An 11,576-nucleotide genomic window follows, 5' to 3' on the forward strand; every position below is an offset into this window, starting at 1 on the left:
AGTAAATTCAAATAAAAGATTTTTAAAAAATATATATTTAATCTAAATAAAACTGAAGATAAGAAATTTAATTGATCTATCGATGAACCAAAAATTCAAAATTTAAAAGAAAACCAGAAAAATTTACCTCATTTTTTTTTCTTTTTGTTTTTTACAAATTCAAGATGAATATCTAAACTTGAGTGTTAAGGGTTCAAAATTGTTACTACAATTTGCAATAAGTTGGCCTGAAATTGGATAAGTTTATAAAAAATACATAAAAATGACCTATCGCGTGCTCTTGTTTCTCTTTGATAACAAGTTAAAAAATTAAAATAAGATTAATAAATATCAGATTTTGAAATGGCCTAGCACCTTTAATTTTAAAGATATCAAACTGCGGTTTCTTTTATAACTTTTTATACTCTTTAAAACTGTGTATATGAAAATGGGGGTCAACTGCAAACCCTCACTTTTGGTGGCTCGTCAGCCGCGTATGCGAACAGGAATCTAAAATCAAGTCACATATTCTGAAACTAGAGGTGACGGGCAATAAATTTTTCCTCTACCATTTTTTTTGCTCAGATCAACCATTTAAGCATGAAATGCATTTGAGCCGTCTTAAAATGAACACCGTGTATAATTTTTATTGAATGCATTTCTAAAATTTGGCGGTACACTTCAAAACATTCGCGGCACAGTGGTTGAGAATCACTGCTTGTAAAGGTAATATGCATTGTGGCACTGGGTTCGATTCCCCGGTCTTAGGCCTTGGATTTTATTTAATGGTTAATAAAAGGAATTTACAGTAAAGTATGTTTGCTAGTCGCCTCCGTCCACTACACCTAATTTGGTGGTTGGACGTAAAGCCTGCCTGAAAAAATAGGCACTTTCTTTACAACTTAAATTTAGTTTAACTCAAATTAAATCTTGAAACTATGACTGAAGTTAGAAATTATCTTTCTTTTCCATACACTTTATAAAATAAAAATTACAAAAACTGAAATTCAGAGACTCGAAGAATACGCTGGTATCTGGAGATGTGATTAGAAGGCAGAAGGGTGACGTCGAGTTATACAACAACATCGGTCTGTTCGCGCCCCACCGCCTCAAACTATTTAGTGTGAACACTATCCAGCACACTATCTTATATTTAGAGTGCAACACTTAACTACACAGCGCTCCATATCTATGGACCATATCCTCTATCCCCACAACTATCTCTCCCTGGAGGCTCCCCCGGCAATGGTGGTATTCTAGTGCACACTTGTAACAAGTTGTATGTACCACTTAACTCGTAGAGTTCTTAACTGTTCGTGTTATTAAGGCGCTCGGTTTGGTAAATCTCGCCACGTTTCTGTCAGCAACTGATAACATTTTTGTTTTAAAAAAACGATATCTAATTAATTATTAATTAATTAATGATGCTTTATTGCATTTTTAATTTTTGCTGATAATTACCATATTACAAAACACTAATATTAACAATATTTCCAAAAACGAGTACTTGGCATCCAATCGAATTGTTAATATTTTATAATAGATATGCTACTATAAAATAAATATGCTATTAAAAGAACTACGCTATCGTTCAAAACTATTGGGCAAACTAGAAAAAATATCGTATGATATAAAATGTATTTTAAATGTGTTAACGTTTTGAGTAATTAGTTTCCTTTTATTATTTATTTATCCTTTTATTGAATTTACACCTGTACCTACAGGGTACAATAGGTAAATGGGATAAGTGTATGTGAATAGCGTGGCAGACGTGAATGACGGTCATCCAGTGATGGCCGCCATTAGTCACCCAGTTGGTCACGGGGCCGACGGCGACTCAGCCGTCTTCGAGGATTGGAGGGTAGCGTAGTTGAAGATAAGTTTGCAGCTAAAGGGTTGGGATGAAGTGAGAGTTTTTGGTGAAAATTTTTGTATCGAATTTTGGCAAGTTCGGAGATGAGTGGAATTTGGAGATCTGTATGTATTGTGTGTGGTTGCTAACATAGAATGGAGCGTCTACTATGCGGCGAAGTATTTTGGATTGTAGGGTTTGCAGTCTATTGATTGATTTTTTAGCTGTTCCGTAAAGTTCGAGTCCGTAAGTCCATATTGGTGGTAAGAAGAGCTGTATAGAGTCGTCGTTTGTTCTGTAGTGAGTTTTGAGCGTTTGTCGAGTAGTCTGGTCTAGAAGTTTGTATCGTTTGTTTTAGTTCGGTACGTTTAAGTCTCGCATGGGAGTTCCAGGTAAGTCTCTTGTCCTAGGTACATTCCAAGGTACCGCACATGGTCGGCTGGTGGGATAAGTGTATGATGTAAAAAGACAGGTGGTGGAGTTTGACGTTTTGAGGGTGAAGACTATGTATTTAGACTTGGGTTAATTTTTATACGCCAGTTTTCTAGCCAAGTTTCTATTGAGTGAAGGTGGGACTGTAGTGAGCGTACTGCGAGGATAGGGTCTGAGTGTGTGGCAGGGGCGGCTTAACCTATAGTGCAGGGTGTGCAATGCACACGGGCGCCGCCGTCTCAGGGGGCGCCGCGGCGCTCCCTGAGACAGCTAAGAGCATCGTCTTGGACCATCATGGTACAACAATGATATGACAGAAGCGGCCAGCCAGTGCGGTGGCGGCAGTTATCAAACGCGAGCGCCCTATGGGCGGCTTCTTTTTCGAACATTTTGTTTCAACTCGAAATAAACCTTATTTCACGTATTTAAAGTTTAGAAGCGGCCAGACAGCGCGGCGCCGGTAGTGCGGCGGTGTCAAACGCGATCGGCTCCTTTTTCGACCATTTTGTTCAACTTAAAATCAACCTTATTTCACGTAATTAAAGTTTATACTATAAAGCGGGGGGGGTCAGGCCTAGGGGGTGCCAGGGTTTCATTGCACACGGGCGCTACACGAGCTAGAGCCGCCCCTGGTGTGTGGAGAGAATGGCAGTGTCGTCATCGAAGGTGTAAATAGAGGTATTAAGGTTAGAAGGTAAGTCGGCAGTGTAGATTGTGTAACTTTAGTGAAAATAGGAGTTGTTTGCAAGAAAATCTCCAATAACTAAAGAATCGAATCAGTTAGAATCGAATCAGAAAGAATCGAATGAATAAAGTATCAAACATGAAATATGAAAGTTCACTCTGAACTGACAGACGTATATGCTGATTAATTTGTTTCAATTAGGAGACATCAAAACGGAAAAATCTGCACAATGGTGATACTGGTTTCAAACTCCAAGAGAAAAGAAAAGAAAAACAAGAAATCAAAGAGAAACTGCTTAAAATTGTGGTAAAAGTACATAGAACCAATGTATAATAATCAGATGCTTATTTTGTGCGGGGCTCGCACGCGCGCGTACGTATGTAACTGGTGACAGAACAGTCGCGACATCTTGTTGCTAGATTGGTGGCAGGGCTGGCCGGTTGATTGAACTGTTACTATTTATATTCGTTTACAGGTGGCGACACACTGTGGTGATAAGATCAACTAATAGCTAGCTCAGCTATTTAATTGTTATGCATCAGCACATAAGCTTTAACTATTTTAATTTCTCCTATTCTAATAATTATTCTGCAGGTATTGTTTGATTTGTATGAACTTACTTTTTTAATTAAATTAATTTAGAAAATAATAAATACTAATAAAAAATACTTCAAACATAAACCTATATAAAATAAACAAGTGTCAAGTCATGATTGGGCACCTGATAATATTCACAGCACACCAGTATTTTTATTATCTGTTCAAACCATCTTTTATTGCACTTGGTGCACAATTGCTGTTGAACATAATGCCTTTTATTCACAGATCCCAATAGAGAAATGACTTTTATGTACTTTATTTTCTATTTTTAAAAAATGGCTCTGGGTTGTATTGATCTGATTCCAAGTTAGAAGCGTTAGGAGAATGTTTAAGTACGAACTGAAAGATACCTACTCGTAAAATATCAATTGTAGCTTCTTCATTTCCAATATTTTCAAGAAAGTAGTGAGTTGTCTAAAGGGAACCAGAATGGAACTAATTGTAATATGATACTTTACACAGGACTTCAGTGAGTAGATTTTCTGTTGTAAACAGATAAGAACTTAGTAAACGACATGCTGCAAGAACTTGTATTCAGAATAGCCACAAGAGAAGTGGTATGTACAGGGCAAAATAGAATCCAAATCAACATTCTACATTTCAAAATGAGGGTTTTTTTGATGGTTAAGAATGGATGGTCACATAAATTCCTCAAGTAACAAATCAAAGCATTACCAAGATTTGCTTCTGATTTTGTTATGTTAAAAAAAAAAATACAATTTACAGTTAAGTACGAGGGTTGTTTGAAAAGTCCGTGCAAAGTCAGAGAGATAGCACTACTGGCGCGTATCGAGGTTATGTTTAGTTAGTAGCATCTCTTGGAAGAACACACACCAAGTTTCAGCCAGATCGGTCTATTTCTTTGTGTTTGGCATTCGTTTGAATCGAGGAAGTCGAGTGATTTTCTCACGCTTGACCAAAAACGAAATCGTGTGAAGTGTTGCAAGGACGGTTTGCAGCTGTTCCAGATGAATCCGCATGACTTTAAGCGTCGTTTCGTCACTGTGGATGAAACATGGATACATCACTACACTCCTGAGACCAAAGAACAATCTGAACAATGGGTTACCAAGGGGGAATCTGCGCCAAAATAGGCGAAGACCGTTCCTTTGGCCGGAAAGATTATGGCGACTGTCTTTTGGGATTCGCAAGGAATAATCCTCATCGACTATCTGGAAAAGGGTAAAACTATTACAGGTGCATATTATTCATCTTATTGGACCGTTTGAAAACCGAGCTGCAAGAAAAACGCCCACGATTGGCCCACAAAAAAGTCCTTTTCCATCACGACAACGCACCAGCTCACACCTCAGCAGTTGTGGTCGCAAAATTAATGGAAATAGGGTTCCAACTCGTTTCACATCCCCCCTATTCTCCAGACTTGGCTCCCTCGGACTACTATTTGTTCCCCAATATGAAGAAATGGCTGGCGGGAAAAAGATTTTATTCACACGAGGAGGTGATTGCAGAATCGAATGGCTATTTTTCAGACTTGGACAAATCTTATTATTCGGAAGGGATCAACAAACTAGAGCAGCGTTGGACGAAGTGTATAAGCCTAAAAGGAGACTATGTTGAAAAATAAAATTTGGTTTACCCCAAAAAATTAAGTAGTTTTTATTTTTGCACGGACTTTTCAAACGACCCTCGTATATTAGAACAGATTAATATAAGAAAAAATCTATAATTTCTTATTTCTGATCTGTTAACCAGACTTGAAGACTGTTTAATATGAGATAACTTCCAAAGTAGAGGAAAACAAGCCAGAATCCAGAAGCTGATTGCCAATTATCTGGGAGCTAATACGATAATCAGATTTAAATTGGGTCTTTTAAACAAGCATAGGCATATTAACATAATTTTTAATAAATATTAGATGGAAACCGTCTAGATTCTGATACCCCATGATTTCCTGCTTCTAAACAACTGATCCAGAAAGGCATTATCTGGAATTTGGAACGTATGCATATTTAGAGAGCTGGGAAATAGTAAAAAAAAACGATCATTAGTTTCATTTGTTGCATTATAAACTAGTCTATTGTAAAAATACTGATTACTGTAACGTTATAAAGATTACGAGAGTAAATATATTTTAGATTTTAGATAAATAAGATTAAGGCGGTCGAGGAATTTATCAAATTCCAAAAGGTTATGTGACATTGACTTGCAAACGTTAGAAAATACTTTACATTTTGTTCTTCGCATCCAATAGTAAACCAATACAAAATAATAGGGACAAATACATCTACATTAATCATCAATGATGAGTATAAGTTATCTTCTTTCACTAGATTAATGTCAGTTCTATTTATAGAAGGGATGCTGGGACAATGTTTCAAAATGCGACCCACTATTTTTACTCTAGTAATAGATTAGTCACCAATTTTCTTTTTCGAACTACATGACAAATCATTAGCAGATAAGATGTTAACGTTATTGAATTTTATTACTTAGGTAAATCAGAAGTCTTAGCGTTAATGGCCGTATAATTATTGGTTTTAAAACAGATTTACCGGATTATTCTTTTAAAAAAATACATCTTTGGGCCAAAAATTCAATTGCGGTTTGATACCTTAAAAGACAGAGAGCAATGGTTACCTGCTTTCACATCTTCTTCCTTAGTAAAATGGTAGACCAAAAGAGGCGATTTTTGGAGGTAGTCTGACGCGAAAAGTCTGCAAGATAATGGTGTAAGAGAGCAATCTTTTGTTGACTAAGAGAAGAGACTTGGGATTGCATGGATCCTAACCAAAATTGTCGAATAGAGTTGAGATATGATATGAGAGACCTGTCGAGGATCAACTCGAAATGATAGGTGAAGTACAGTAATAGATCCAAAGACTTTTGGTTGCTCTATAACCAAAAAGTATGCACATATGCAATTAAAATGTACTTACAGCTGCCCTTATTGCAGGTGTGTAATAGACACCTTTTCAGATGACACCATAAATTCCAGAAATATGTTTCAAACTTAATGTTGAAAGCAGATTGGAAATTAGTAAAACAGGATTGCTGCTGAAACGATTCCTGAAGACAGCGAAGGCTGAATAGATGATTGGAGTTATCCAGCAACAATTCATTTTTTCAGACAACTTAGTTTCGATACCATAACTAGTCTCCTCTTCAATATGAAAGTTCCTCCTAAATTTTAACTTAGGGTCAAAGAGAATTTCTAAATACCCTCAGAGAAAATTTTAAAGATTTGAAATTTTATCTATTAATATTTTTTTGGGTACAGATATTGGGCTAGATGATGATTAAAACATGATTTGTAGGGTATTAATGTTAATACTTCTCTACAGATCTTATTAAATCTTCAATGGGGCTAAGAAAACTGCTTTTATATTCATTTATATCAATATTAATCAAAGATTTGATCAGACATAAGAAGTGTGTTTTTTGTAAATATTTGATTGGTTTTGATTTTTCATTCATTTTCTTAATTTTGTATAAGTGAAGAATAAGAGCATGAAAGTTGACAATTGTTCTAATGGGCAATTTAACGCGATTCATGCAATATTTCAATAATATAGGTCAGAAAAGGTGTTAATGTTTTCAATCATAACCTGATTAGATAATAAATATCTGTTAGCTTGTTATGTTGAAAAATAATAAGCAGAGAACGTTATTCATCGACAAATTTCTATAATCCTGGCTTATTTATGGCCATTTTAGTTCATTAAGCCAGTGTACAGAATTAGTAACTCTACATCCAAGTCTGGATGCCCTAATTCAACTGAATCATTTCCACCAATACATTTAAGACGCACAAAAAAATAATTTCTTGGCAAAAAAAAAAGGCAAGACAACAATAGTTGAGCACTAAAAGTAACCTTTTAATCAGAAGCTGTATTTAAAATTGATCTTTACATACCCATCTTGTGATCTTCTGCACACAGCACCAGTCACTGAAGCATTATATTTGACAACAACTACCACAGTGTGAAAAAAACTAATTGTATTGATATTTTAAACAAACTTTACAATATTACACTTTAAGAGCTTGATTAAAACACATTTAAAGATTACTGATTAACCTAAATGATTTCCAATGTGGCGGCTCCAGCAGTAATGGAATGGCCCACATCTAGAAACAATGCAACGAAATCGAAATAATTAACAAAAATTATTTCTATATTCTTAATTAAATTAAAAAATATTTAATAAAAGATGATAACAATAATAATAGTAATAATTATATAATTTGAAAATTTGGTTGTGAAAACTTTTCGCATAATTTTTTATAATTAACAATAATTATTAATACTTTTCAAATTACTATTATTGAATAATTATTATAAAATAATTGTTTTTCGATTATGTTAATTTTTTAATTAAATAATAATTTAGCATACCTTAATTACCATTGGTTCACGCCCGCCATCATTGTCCGCCAGTGAATTCGTGACGTCAGGAACTGATCTTGTACCAATTATGTAAGTGCAATTGATTTTTCAATTTGAAAAGTAAATTTGAGATATTTTAAAACATGTTTCTTGTTAAAAATAGGCTACAAGTGTTAAAGCTTCAAAGAATGGTTTAATATTAGGTTATTTGTTTTTGGCAATAGTGAAGGAATTAGTAAACTGATTACGAACTGCCATAATGGAGTTCTAATTTTTTTTTAAAGATTATCAAAGTTAAATAAGTAGGTCACACATTTTATTAAAAATTAAATTTAAATGTATTTAGTTATAGGAACGATAATGTTGGCTACTAAATATTGTTTCTTTTAGTTTCAGTAAAATTATTTATGGTTCTATTTTAAACAGGTGATCTGATGTTTAAAAAAGAAAAGAATGGTGACGTCATTGAATATAAATTAGGGACAGTAAATTTAACATTATAATAAAACTGGCAATAATAATTGATAATAACTTATGATTTAAATCGGCTTTTATTTCCAGTTTATGAAATGCATTGAAGGATGTGGGATCTTTTTTTTTTCTTCTTTTGCTAATGAATTTTAATTTAACATAAATATAATTTTAAATTAAATGGATTTCCAAGGATGGAGTCCAAGGCTATAAACAGAAACTTGTGACTGCTTGAAGTCTCGTATCTCAGGAAAATAAATTAAAACTTGAGAAGAGCTTAAATAAAATTTAAAAATGAGATTTTGAGTCACTTAAAATAAAAATTTAATATATAGGTACATACATACTTCGAGAAAATTCCAAAAGAGGCTAAGAAATCCTCTACTCTGAAGCCTCTTCTTTTAACTTTGATTCTGTTTTTTCAGCAAAGATAAATGAAATTCTCTTTTTCTAATTACAGATGTGGGTGTTTTGAGTGAAGTGTTTGTGATTGATCATCATCCAATCCCATCTTCTACCAGACTGCAAAAGGCTACTGAGATCTAATCTTCCATAAGTGTAAGGTCAGTAAGCTCCTAAATTATTTGAAGTTAACACTATGTACAAAATAAGAGAATTAATAGTTATTAACAATATTTAAATGGTAATAATTATTCAAAAATTTAATATTTTCATGAGCAATCAATGAAATGTTACTGATGCAATTACTGCTTTACTTAAAGGGTAGCTCTACCCAAGTAGACCAATAAGTAACTGATTGTCACTGAGAACTTGCTTAATATTAAAATTCTAAGTGAACATAGCAGTAAACATTTTGCAAATAATGATAACCAAACCACATTTTAACCAACCAACACAACACAGCTCCCAGAACTGATAGAAATATATCCCCTCCAATATAGAGAGAGGTTCTAATAAGGTTCGAAGAAAATCTAATTAGAAAAATAGACTTTTTTTTGCATCTAATTTCTCTAATTCTACTTTATACATTTGCTGCACAAATCAAAATGAGTTATTAGTTTTTCATTTTTACATAACATTAGAGTACCAGTCTTCTGGGTGGCGGTTCACCCAGTACCCGAGGAGTTCAAGGGTTTCACTTAAACTGTGAACTCTTTTGATGTATCTGCCTTCTGTGAATCTATAAAATAATCATCAGGTTGTCTTTTTTTTGGTACAGAAACAAAACAGTTATTTTAGGAAATATTAAAAATTAGCCATTAATAATTCCGTTCCTGTAACACTATTTGGTTATTTCTTATTATTAGGGAACGGATTCGTATGTATTTACATATTTTTTTCTAGGCAATTTACAGACGTTTTTCAACTAGAAGTATTCATACTGACACTCTTTAAGCCGTTTGAGTCTACTTTTATTTCACATATTTCCACATATTTGGATGTTATCGCATATTTATACATATTTGATTAAAATAAATAAATATTTCTACATATTTAATCAAAATATGTACATATTTTTTCATATTTTTCATTTTGGGCATATTTTCATAATTGGGAGGTGGTTGACAGGAACTGTGAACCACAGACTGTAGGGCTGTGAATCACAGTGGGTACAATGGTTATTGTAATTTACACAGAATGCTGCTAAACAGTGACGGGCACTTGTTAGTACTTTGAAGTTGTCTGACGTTGTCTGTTCTTTCAGCTCGTTCGTTGAAGTGTCCAATTCATTTCGTTCGGTCACTTAGTGTATTCTTTTTTGGGTGAAATGCCACGAACATCGGCCTCAAACAAACAACTGGTTGCTAAATATCTTCGCGAGTTTCCAGCAGAACTTTTTCGAAGCGATGGAGACATTTTGTACTGCACAGCTTGTGACAAGCGCGTTTCTTGCTCTCAACGATCCCAAGTCACCCAACATATTGCCACCGGATCGCACATAGAGAATAAAAACAGAAAGAAAGAGAGGACGTCCTATCAAGCCTTCCTTACATCTCCATCATCAAGTAAGTCTACTCTGAGTACAGATCTGTGTCGGGCTTTGGTTAGAGCAGATATCCCTTTCCACAAACTTACGTAAAAATCCTCATTTCAAAGGATTTTAGTCGTTACAAGTCCATCTCACTCCCAGATCGTCGTCACTATACGTTCCAACATTTGAAATTTCATGTGGTTGCAAACAATTTCGAAGAGTGAAGTTTTCAAAATTGAAAATTTAACACATCTTTTTATAAATAGTAAAAATGTTCTTTGTTGTATAAATCATTATAACTTGTAAAAACAAATTATTTTGTTCCTAATAAATTATTATAAATTGTAAAAATGTTCTTTTCTTGTATAAATAATTATAACTTGCCCCCCCCCAAAAAAAATTCCATTTTCATAAAAAAAAAGTCCATTTTACTTAAATATTCCAGAAAATATTTTAAGAAAATCACATATTTTCCACATAATTGACGAAAATAAATGCATATTTTAATTAAATATTTGGCATTTTTAAATACATAAAAATCCGTTCCTTACTTATTATTATTACATTGTATCTGTTTTAATATTATTTTCTATTTATTATTATTATTATTATTCTTCGATACTGGAATCAGAACTGTTATTTTGGTTATTACGTCAGTTGCAAATTTATTTGAGTTCATGTATTTTATTTACTTTTTAGAATTGACATTATTATTAATTAAATTGACTCGTATTATTAATTTCAAGATTATCTAAATGTCATTAGCACAGAACCCCTGTAATGTGTTAATACAGAATTTTTCTATTCTATTTTAATTTCATTCCTGGTTAGGCAGTCTTAAAATAAATGAACTTAAAGTATCAATCCGTGAAGAATGAACTTAGAGGATTAAGAAATATTGGATTATCAAAATATTGAACTTTTTATTTGTTTTCAAATTCAGAGAAGTTTTTAAAAAATAATGAGAGAAACTCAAATGATAGAAATTCTTGCCTCTGTTCTTGGGTTTAATCCCAGATTCTTTCCCATATTCTTCCTCAGGTTTCCCTCACAGCTTATCATTATTCTGCTAGCGACCTTTACTTCAGTTCGGCCGAGGGGAGGGGATTAGCTAAGTGGTTAGCGTATACTGGGATTCCAACTCGGAGATCCATGGGTTTGTTTTCAAGCTGCTGGAGCCCTTAGATTTCCTCTTATTAGGAGCTTCCTGCAGCTCCTCTTTCTGGTGATGGACAAAGTTGTCTGTAACGAGAGAGCACTGTTCGGTGGCCGGCCGGA

General features: G+C 33.8%; 1 long non-coding RNA gene across 6 annotated transcripts in view; it reads right to left on the reverse strand.

The window, feature by feature from the left end:
* LOC141447031 (uncharacterized) overlaps positions 1-10,690 on the reverse strand; it is a 71,431-nt gene extending 60,741 nt beyond the window's left edge. Inside the window, exons 1-3 of one of the 6 annotated variants that reach the window (XR_012454083.1) lie at positions 8,713-10,690; positions 7,904-7,970; positions 7,423-7,635 (exon numbers count right to left, since the gene is read on the reverse strand). This is a non-coding gene — a long non-coding RNA (uncharacterized lncRNA). Of the gene's footprint in view, positions 1-7,422; positions 7,636-7,903; positions 8,049-8,708 lie in introns of those variants that run through there. The other 5 variants (XR_012454084.1, XR_012454085.1, XR_012454086.1 and 2 more) reach the window with 5 other exon arrangements.
* Positions 10,691-11,576: the final 886 nt, after the last annotated feature.

This window comes from Rhodnius prolixus, unplaced genomic scaffold, assembly GCF_049639745.1.
Source record: "Rhodnius prolixus isolate KJV_2025 unplaced genomic scaffold, Rpr scaffold_7, whole genome shotgun sequence".
NCBI lineage: Eukaryota > Metazoa > Arthropoda > Insecta > Hemiptera > Reduviidae > Rhodnius > Rhodnius prolixus.